The sequence below is a fragment of the Miniopterus schreibersii genome (genome assembly GCF_964146895.1).
Source record: "Miniopterus schreibersii genome assembly, chromosome: 3".
In the NCBI taxonomy this organism is placed as follows: Eukaryota; Metazoa; Chordata; class Mammalia; order Chiroptera; family Miniopteridae; genus Miniopterus; species Miniopterus schreibersii.
In genome coordinates this window covers 99,101,227-99,112,597 of record NC_138103.1, presented here as the reverse complement: position 1 = coordinate 99,112,597, position 11,371 = coordinate 99,101,227, and positions in this window count along the sequence as shown.

Here is an 11,371-nt window from a genome sequence, read left to right as displayed (position 1 = left end):
TCAGTTTGTGGAATGCACATCCTGATTTCTCCAAAATATGGAACTTGCAGTTTAGATACATAGCCACCAGATATCATTGCATCAGTCATGTTTATGAGGAGAACATGAGCAGTATATTCATAAGCTTTTATTAAAGCAGTGAAGCTGAAATAGATGTCACATACCCGTTAAAGTGCGTACATTTTTAGAAGAATAAGGATTTTGGGATTAATTTTTGAGATGGTCCTTCTCTTATTGCTTATCAGAGGACATCAAGATTGCTACACTAAGTCTCAGAACATCTCATCTCCTTCCTGGGGCTTCTGTCTCATTTGCACAGAAGTCTTTCTAGCTGAGAAATGTTTCTCTACTCTGCCACATGTCTCTGTTGAAGGACTTCTCTGTAAAATCTCAGCCGTGTTTAAATTTCATTTTTCCGAACATATTTAAGCATAGCGTAAATTCTTAAAACACACATATCAACTGGTTTTTGACCTATGTATGATTTTTAGACTGATTTCATTGCCAATGACATTTTCAGTTTGGATTTTATTGGTGATTTTGAAAAAGAATTTTAGTGGACCAATAATGTGAGGATAGTACTTGCCCCTGAAGACAGACAGTATTTTTAAAATTATGTTTCTGATAAGAAACGAGAGTCAATTTCATATTCTGATTGATCTGAGCAAATATTAGATTTCTTGACTCAAATTTTTGAGTAAATTCTTATGATCAGAGGTGCTCAAGTAATAACTTTCACTTTATCATTTCAAGTCTCATTTTTCTCTGTTTTGCAACCACTGTGGTGGTTGTTTTTGACTGGAGTGCTTGTTTTCATATTTCAGTTTTTCCAGCTGATTCTTCCTCCTATAACCTCTACTCCATCCCTGCCTCCCCACCATACACCCACAGGCATATTCCAGCTAGCAGTTCATTTGCAGTGCCCCCTCCTTCCATGCCCTCTGCACACCTGACCTGCACACCTGACCTGCACACCTGACCTGCACATCTGACCTGTACACCTGACTTGCACACCTGACCTGCACATCTGACCTGTACACCTGACTTGCACACCTGAGCTGCACACTTGACCTGCACACCTACAGCCTCAGTCCCCTTTCCTTGCATTACTCTGCAGACTTCTGTGTCTTCCATTTCCTTGCCTGATGCCCAGTAATAAAATAACATCAAAGCACCCTGGCTTTTCCCCCTTCAGCTTTATTGCAATATAATCGACAGAATTGTATATATTTAAGGTATACAACATGATGCTGTGCTATACATATACATTATGACACAATTATCATAATCAAGGTCATTAATACATCCATCACCTCACATAGTTACTACCATCTGTGTGTGTGTGGTGAAAACATTTAAGATCTGCTCTCTTGGCAAGTGGGAAGCATAAACCCAGTATTATTAACCATAGTCATCATGCTGTACATTAGGATTTATTTTATCTTATAACTGGAAGTTTGTACCCTTTGACCAATATTTCCTCTTTACCCCCAGTCCCTGGCAGCTACCATTCTACTCTTTCTGAGTTTTACTCCTTTAGGCTCCACATATTTGTGGGATCATACCTATTTGTCTTTCTGTACCTAGCTCACTTAGTTAGCACAATGTCCTCCTGGAATCCATGGTGATGCAAATGGCACTCTACATATTTTTATGAATGAATAATATTCCATTGTATATATTTTCTTTATTTTCAAAATCTATTTATGCATCAACAGATACTTAGGTTGTTTCTGTTCTCTTGACTATTGTGAGTAATACTGTAATGAAAATGATCATCTTCAAGATATTGATTTCATTTCCTTCTGATAGATACCCTTCTGGGATTGCTGGATCACATGGTGGTTACATTTTTAATTTTTTGAGGACCCTCCCTGCTGTTTTCCATAGTGGCTGCACCAATTTACATCCCACCAACAGTGTACAAGGTTCCCTTTTCTCCACATCCTTGAAACACATCCGGGTTTTTCACCCTTTGTTTTTGTAAGTTAAATTCAGAAATAAATAATTATGTTTATTGCCAAAAGAGGGCTACTTTTCATTTAAATGAATTAAAAGAAAAAAGGGGAAAAGGTAACTGAAAACAGCTGTCTACCTAAGCAAGGGCTCTTTTTCTTGGTCTATAAATACCTAGGACTTGAATCAGGAGGGTGAGCTGCTCTTTCTGGATGCTGCTGATTGTCACAGCAAAACCGTATCGACTGATTACTTAGGAGACAAGCCCTCATATCCTCTAAAAGTAGTTTAAGTATATGTGGGGACGAGTGCGGGTGTGTTATTACATTAGACAGCGGATGCCATGGTTTTACTAATGATACAAAGAGACCACACATGTCCCTCTGAAGGGAATTTATTGCTGTTCTTCAGGGTAATGTTTTTAATATCAGAATGTTTGTTATTTCCAGGGAGGTAATGTTTAAATAAATCAATTGTGCCACTTTATTACACAATTGTAATGCAGTCTAGGCCTTCACATGTCCCTTCAGCTTCAGTTCAGCTCTCAGAATTGGCTATAAGCAATTTACTGCCTTCCTTCTTTTCTGGCTTGATTAGGATAAGTAAATGACATGGACCTTGGTCAGTGGGTTTGTCCTGGGAGCTGCATATTTGTGTGGCGATGCCCTTCTGCCATAGCTGACGGGGATTCCTCTTTTTGCTCAGTGTGCTGGCTTCTTAGATACACATTTGAGCAAAATTGTCCAAGTGACCAGATCTTTCCAAGTCCAAGTGGAGGGAGGCCAAGGAAGTACTTGAGTGGCTCCCTCTTGCAGTATAATTGACAAAATTGCATATCTTTAAGGTATACGACATGATGCTTTGGGATGCATATACATTATGACATGATTATCACAATCAAGGTCATTAATGCATCAGTGGACACTACAAAAGTGTCCATATACACTTTTCAGTCACTGAAAGTGGATGCCAATTTTTTGAAAATTTGCATGGAGACTAGAAGATATTTCCCCAAGATTAACTTGGAAAAGGTAATGGTTGGAGAGATTAAGTGTATTTGTCCTGTTTACATAGTGAAGGTTGACTGACTTGGGATCCAGGGGTACAGATAAAAGTAAAAGCCATAAATTCAGCATGTATCAGGAAACAAGCAGTTTTCCCATGGAGATCAGTCCCCCATAGGGGACCTTTAACAAGAAAGTCCTGAGGACTCCCACTTCAGACAATCTGTGGGACTAATACAGCCTTGAGCCAAGGTACATTCCCAGTTTGATACAACTAATTAGGAGCCATGGAATATAAAAATTAAATGGACAGAAGCGATAATCACTCCATTCCTTACCCTTGGAGGCATCTGGGCTCTATGGAGATTAGAAAGATATTTTAATAGCAAAATTCCTTGATTCCAAATGCCTCTAAAAAGAAAATAGTCCCATTGCTCTCATTTCTGTGATGGTTGGGAAACCTTTACCATTTAACCAATAGTTCTCTCTCCTAAAAGGATGCCACTCTGGATATAACCTCTAGATCAGTAGTATGTCACACAACTACTTTTCTTAGAATTCCTGTGAACAGCTCCTGAGATAGGATTTCCTACTGATAAAGAGTAAGATTGTTGCAATCTTTCCTAACAGTGCACTTATTATATTTCATAGGAGTCAGATTTGTGAAAACCCAGCTGTTGGAACTGTGATAGTTATTTTACATGTCAACCTGGCTGGGCCATGAGGTGCCCAGATATTTGGCCAAACATTATTCTGGGTGTGTCTCAGGGTGTTTCTGGATGAAATTAACATTTAAAGTGTAGACTGAGTAAAGCAGATTGCTCTCTCTATTGTGGGTAGGCCTCATCCAATCAGTTGAAGGCCTGAATAGAACAAAAAGACTGACTCTGATGAGTAAGAGGCAGTTCCTCCTGCTAGACTGCCTTTAACTGGGATATTGACTTTTTACTGCAGTTGGACTTGAATGGAGACATTGGCTCTGCCTAGGTCTCCAGTCTGCCTTCAGGTTAGAACTATACCACTGACTCACCTGGGTCTCCAGCTTGCAGACTCACCCTGAAGGTCTTGGGACTTGTCAGGCTCCTTCCCTTCCTCCCTTTTACCTATTGGTTCTGTCTCCCTGGAGAACCCTGACTAATACAGGAATTAAACTGTCGATTTTCATTGAAATATGTTAACACTCCCTCTTTGTACTTACGTGTGCTGGTCTGGACTCCCAGCTGTAGACACGTGCTCCATGTAGCTGTAGAAAATGCCTACCATGTTGCGCAGGTCTCAGTCCCGATTGAGGGTCTTCCTTCCCTTGTTCTGAAGCTCACGTCAGGAGCCAGCTGCAGTTGGCAGACAGGGTGTGAAGTGCATCTAAAGGGCCCAGAGTGTCCTCTGCCCATGGTGCAAGGGCCTAGAAATAACCCTCTGCCACCTGGGCTCTGTGGAAGGAGCAGAAAGAAGAGGAGAATGACCAGAGGAGGAGGGAGGAAGGGGCAGAGGAGATGGGTGCTTGCTTAGAGGTAGGACAACAAATGGGCTGAAGGCTGCAGAGAGATTCAAGGGCTCTTTCCCCTAGCTCGCCTCCGAATCTCTTTTCCACAAACACTCCCCTTTCCTTCTGAGCCTTGGGAGGCCTAACAGCCAGGGGAGCCGCAGTGAGTGTTCTAATTCTGCAATGAGTGTGCTGCCGACTCTCTAGGATGCAGCTGTTAAATCTGGGGAGATGAAGGACCTCTGCCAGAGGGAAGAAAAGTCCCTTTAGGTTCTGCCCTTTCCACTTTCAGCTTGCGGTGCATCCTACTTCCCAGGGAGGTAGGAGCTCATCCGCAATCCGTAAGGTGCGCCCTCATTGCCTGACATGAGCAGGTCTTGCTTGGATGCCTCTCCCTCCCCCAGCAGCACAAGGCCTGTGCTTCCAGGCAAGGGAACGGTTATCAGTCCTGCTCAAGCCCTGCAAGCACCAAGGATGAAAACAGCCCCTTCCCCCCCTCTTTAAATGTGCCTGCTTTATGTCCTCACTCTGCAAACAGGACGGAGAGCAATGAGTTACAAGGCAATTTGTGTTTATCAGTCTCTGGGAACCACTGTCTGTGGGGGCTGCGACTCCAGCCTCCCCGACTATTTATCAACAGGCAGGAAGCTGGCGGGGGCTGGGGGGGTTGCCTGCAGTGGTCTGAGGCCGCAGGGCCAGGGAGGGGGCACAGGAACAGCAGGGAAGCTCATTTAAGTTCTAGAGATTTCAGCAAACATTGTTAGTTGGCATGAACCATGGGGTCTCCAGTGGGGAAGACCTGCTCATGTCTGCCTGTCGATTTCCCATGTACGGTCACAGAGAATGGCATTTGGAGACAGGAACGAAGTGTCAGCCAAGGATGAGTAAGAAGCAGTCCGGACTCTGCTGGGAGGGCCAGCCTAGGGCCCGGGAATCTGGCTGTCCTGGTGGCTGAGGGCTTTTCCAGCAGCTCCCTATGCAGACGAATCTTCACGTGGCTCCCGTTAGTTCCCAGTTGCAGTTGGCGCCTCTGCCCCCTGCTCATGCCAGCCAGGGTGCTCTGAGCACAAAGGAAGCCTGGGGTTAGCCTGCGAAGCCGCTCGTGCTCCCCAGCACCGGAGACATCCTGCTCTGTGGAAGGACCTCGGGCACCACCCACCTGCTGGTCTGCTGAGCGGAGAGGGTGGTGTTGGGGTGCGGTGCGCAGAGCCGGCTGTCCCGGTGTTGGGATAGTGTGCAGAGCCGGCCGGCCCGGTGCTGGGGTGCGGTGCGCAGAGCCGGCCGGCCCGGTGTCGGGGTGCGGTGCGCAGAGCCGGCCGTCCCGGTGTCGGGATGCGGTGCGCAGAGCCGGCCGTCCCGGTGTCGGGGTGCGGTGCGCAGAGCCGGCCGTCCCGGTGTTGGGATAGTGTGCAGAGCCGGCCGGCCCGGTGTTGGGGTGCGGTGCGCAGAGCCGGCCGTCCCGGTGTTGGGATAGTGTGCAGAGCCGGCCGTCCCGGTGTCGGGGTGCGGTGCGCAGAGCCGGCCGGCCCGGTGTCGGGATGCGGTGCGCAGAGCCGGCCGGCCCGGTGTCGGGATGCGGTGCGCAGAGCCGGCCGGCCCGGTGTCGGGATGCGGTGCGCAGAGCCGGCCGGCCCGGTGTCGGGATGCGGTGCGCAGAGCCGGCCGGCCCGGTGTCGGGATGCGGTGCGCAGAGCCGGCCGGCCCGGTGCTGGGGTGCGGTGCGCAGAGCCGGCTGGCCCGGTGCTGGGGTGCGGTGCGCAGAGCCGGCCGTCCCGGTGTTGGGATGCGGTGTGCAGAGCCGGCTGTCCTGGTGTTGGGATGCAGTGTGCAGAGCCGGCTGTCCTGGTGTTGGGATGCATGTGCAGAGCCGGCTGTCCTGGTGTTGGGATGCATGTGCAGAGCCGGCTGTCCTGGTGTTGGGATGCATGTGCAGAGCCGGCTGTCCCGGTGTTGGGATGCATGTGCAGAGCCGGCTGTCCCGGTGTTGGGATGCGGTGTGCAGAGCTGGCCGGCCCGGTGTTGGGATGCAGTGTGCAGAGCCAGCTGTCCGTCAGGCACTGGAGCCTTGTTCAGAGCCAGCTCGGTAGCCCTTCTAGAGTGGGCTCAGTGTCACATCTCCCTGATGGCGAAAAGTGGGCTCCGTCTAATTTTCTTTTGCCTGTTACAGGGACGCTTTGAATATCACTACATATCAGAGGATGCATTTAACTTTTAAAAAATATTATTCTGGTTGAGAAATTGAGAGATTTCTGGAAAATTAGATATTGATTAAACCTAATCACACATGTATATAAAAGTTTGCCAACCAAGTGCCATTTTTAATATTCTGAAGTTTTTGGGTATCTTGAGGAAATTCATGACCAATTTATTGGTAAAATGAGCACCTAATTTAGCAGCATTTGGTCACCTGCATGCTGTGCCCTGTATGAATAACTGTGGTTGTAAAGCGATGAGACAGAGGTGAGCATGACTTACTTGGAGCATGGGAAGGCGCTGGATCTTGCTGGAGCGGACAGGGAGGAGGGAGGAAGCTGACACGTAGAGTGTCAGGCACTGAGCCGTCCTTATGCCTGCTATTTTACTAATTATGCACCTCCTATCAGGCAAGTGTTCTTATTAGCCTCACTTTATGGATATAACAATTTGGAGTTTAATCAAGTTGCCTAAAGTCACAGAGATGGTAGGTAGCCGAACTTGGATTTCAGTCCAGACTGATTCAGAACCCAGGGTCATTCCATTACTACCCAGGGTCCACCTCTCACTTGATGGAGAAAGATCTATAGGATCCAGAATGAGTAGGCTGAGGGCTCTCATCCCGACATATAGCCATAGACTCAGCTGTTCCCTAAATAGGGTATAAGTCTTCCGTCAGCACTCATCAGCAAATCTTGTCAGCTCTGGGAATCACCCACTTTCATCCATCAAAATACACAGGGAACCAGATCACCGAGCCAAGAAAGTGGAAGTCGATCATTGCTCTGCTTAAAGTAGCCGCCTGGCAAAACTGTCAATGGATCGATGGCATAACTGCATACTGCGTGTGGTCTCTGTGCTTATTTTTCAATGGATTTTTGAGGTAAAATTGACATACAAGATTCACTTATTTAAACTTCACAATTTGATAATCTCTCTCTCTCTCTCTCTCTCTCTCTCTCTCTCTCTCTCTCACACACACACACACACACAAAGACACACTCTTGTGAAACCATAATAAAAATCAAGATAGTAAACATGCCCATCACTCCTTTGTCATCACTCTCTCCCACCCTTAGCTAGAAATGGCTCAAGACAATTCGAACCAGGCAGCCTGGCTCAGAGTTTGTGCTCTTATCCACAACACTGTACTGCTTCTACTGTTTGATTTAGAAATGCTACTCATGCTACTTTGATAAAAATAGAAAGGAGTAAAAGTACAGCAGGGTTTTTAAAAAATTTTACCCAGGGCCAGTCTGCGAATTAGAAAAATGCAGTTGATCTTACTAAGAACTGAAGACCTCAATCACCATGAGGATTAAATCTCTACCCATGTCTTGCATCAGCTTTTAGGAAGTTTTCTTTGGCTGTGATTTTTCCCTCAGAGATGGGATCAATGGGGGCTGTTTTTTCTTTGATACCTGGGAGGACTGGGCTTTTGGATGATGCTCCTTTAGTGTGTCCTTCCCAGGTAGATTATGGGCATCTATCTTCACTTTTATTTTATTTTATGGACAATCCTGAAGAGCGGTAACCATAGTTACCTTATATCTAAGTGGCTCCGAGTGACTTGCTCAGTGGAAAATCTGAACAGATACTAGAAGATTATATTTGGGAGAGAGTGGAAAAGGAAACTGAAAAGAAGGGAGGGAGTGGAGAAGCTGCAGGAGTTGGGAAGGATGGGAAGGGAGCTGGGCAAACGGGAAGAGTAGAGAGGTAAACTCAGTGGGTTTGCCTTCAAGTTGAGGAAAAATCACCAAGACACTCTTAACTGAATTCCACTCCTGATTTGGGGTTTCTGTACTGTGTATTTTCCATTAAGTTTCAAGGTTAGGATTTTCTTTTCTTTCCTTTTTTTTGTTTTTACCTTCTGTCCCCTGTTCACCCATTTATCCCATCTCCCACTCCTTGCCTCTGGCAACCACTAATCTATTCTCTGCATCTAGGAGCTTGGGTTTTTGTTTGTTTTTAGATTCTACGTAAAGGAGAGATTGTATGGTATCTGTCTTTCTGTGTCTGACTTATTCACTTAGCACAATGCCCTTGAAGCCCATCCCTGTTGCTGTCACACTTGGCAAGATTTCAGTCTCTGTTTTTTGATGAGTGAATTGTGTGTATATCACAGTTTCTTTATCCAGCCACCTATTGATGGGCACTTAGGTGCTTCCATATCTTGGCTATTGTAAATAATGTTGTGCTGAACATGGGGGTGCATCTAGCTTTTCAAGTTATTTTTTGTTGTTGTTGTTTTCTTTAGATAAATACCTAGAAATGAAATTGCTGGATGATACGGTAGCTTATTTTTAACTGTTTGAGGAAACTTCATGCTGTTTTTCATAGTGGCTGCACCAATTTATGTTCCCACCACCAGGGCACAAGGGTTCCCTTTTCTCCACATCTCACCAACACTTGCTATTTCTTGTCTTTTTGATGACAACCATTCTAACAGGGGTAAGGTGATATCTCTTTGTGGTTTTGATCTGCATTTCCCTGATGACTAATGATGCTGAGCATTTTTTCATGTACCTGTTGGCCATCTGTATGTCTTCTTGGGGAAAATGTCTGTTCAGATCTGTCCATTTTTAAAGTAGATTGTTTGGGGGGTTTTGCTCTTGATTGTATGAGTTCTTTATATATTTAGGATATTAGTCCCTTATCAGATATATGATTTTCAGATATTTTCTCCTATTCAGTAGGTTGCCTTTGCATTTTGTTGATGGTCTCCTTTGCTGTGCTTTTTATTTTAATGTGCTTTTGTAGAAGCTTTTTAGTTTGATGTTGTCCCACTTGTTTATTTCTGCTTTAGCTGCAATTAGGATTTCTTATTTCTTAGGATTTTTAAAAAAAGATTTCTTATTCTAACATTTCTACTAACATGGACTGGTTACCATCCCTGCTTCCCATAACTTTTGCAAAGGTAAAATAATGATTATTGCTTTGTATTGACTCACCCAGCATTTGATATGTGCTTTGTACTTTGTTCTTCATATGCCAGGGACAGGAAAACAGGTGAAAAGAAGCAGACCTTCTACCAGCTTTGAATGACTCTGGTAACATCCCAATGGAATCCTTTAAATCTATGGCATAAATAATTATTGGGACAGAAAAAGAACAAAACCACTGACAGGAACTCAAAGGAACCAGCACTGAAGTAGAGAGCTGCCTAAAATGCCTTTAGACCTTCATCCCTTAGCTGACACCATCTGCAAGGAAACTGAGAGGTCCCTGGGTTACAGCTGCAGTTGTAGAGGTGCCAGATGGAGCCATCTCAGTGCCTGAGGAAGTTAGGGGAGAATTATCATTCCCTGTATTTTATGGCCTGAAGAGTTCTCAGGAGATGTAGCTGAAATAATCAAAGCAAGATGGTTCTAGGAAGATGCTGAACCCCTTCCCCTGTTCCCCGCCCTCTTGGTCCCCTGTGCAACCAATAAGCCTCAGGTTCACTTGGTGACTCCTGGTGAAGATAGACCTGAGGCATAAGCAGCTTTAGTGCAGCATCACGGGTGCCCTAACTGGAGCGGGCTCCTCTTACCCATGACACGTTATTTCAGAAACCATCATAAATTTACTACTTAACATCCACAGGACAGTCTTTTTTTTAAAAAAATGAACTTACTGGGGTGACAATGGTTAATAAAAACATACAGGTTTCAAGCAGACAACTCAGTAAAACGCCATCTGCACACTGCATCGTGCGCTCATTGCCCAAGGTTAAGTCTCTTTCTGTCCCCATCTATCCCCACTTTGCCCCCTTCAACCTCCCCCACCCCCCTTTCCCAAACAATAGTTTTTTGAACTGCTCACATCTGCGCAAATCTAACTCTGGGCTGTTTCTCTGACCCATGTGATTCCTTCTCTTGAATTACACAACAATTCTATAGAGTGCTTGTGTACTTCTTCCCTAATATTCTTTCTTTAAATCTTGAGGCCTGCCTATACCTTCAGGAACTCTGAGCAGGCTTGTACCATCTGGATTTTCACAGATTAGAGCTGGCTTGTCAATCAAGTGTAGCAGCACTGCCTTACTAATATCTCCTAGTCATTCCTTGTCTTGTTGGAGCAGGCAGCCATAAATGCCTTCAGATAGAAGGTTTCTCATTCCAATGCTGTATTCCGACCCCACACCAAACAAAATCATCCTAATGAAATTAATCTTGCCGACCAGAAAGTGATGCAGAAGTGGATACATTATGGTCCAAACTTTAGTTGTGTATTTTCTCCCAATTTATAGACTGCTTGGCAATTAACTGCTATAGGATAGGGAGCATAATATAAAGAATATATGTCCCAACAGCAATGTGGGAGTTGGAGGAAAATGGTCCATGGGAGCTGATTCTAAATTTTCAGGAATTTTGCAAGCCAGTTGTTAAAGCTGGTTGATAGCTTGAAATCAGCCACTCTGGGAATATTTACACCATGGAAATTGGCAAACACAGCAAATCAGAGCTTCCCTCTCCTAGACAGATGGTTTACCAGCACACCCTCTGAGGCTCAGATATAATGCATGTGTGTTTATGACAGACTGCCTGAAGGAGGGGAGAAGGCTGAAGGGAGGCATGCTCTCCAACTTCCCAAAGGAAAAAGCCCGTAAATAGGGCTGTCAGAAGTGCAAATAAGATCAGTAATGCAAATTCAGAACATAAGTCACAGTTCAATCAGTTCTCATAAGTGTTAAAATTAAAACATTTTAATCAAAAACAAATTTTTATAAATACGACTACTATAATCTGGTGAT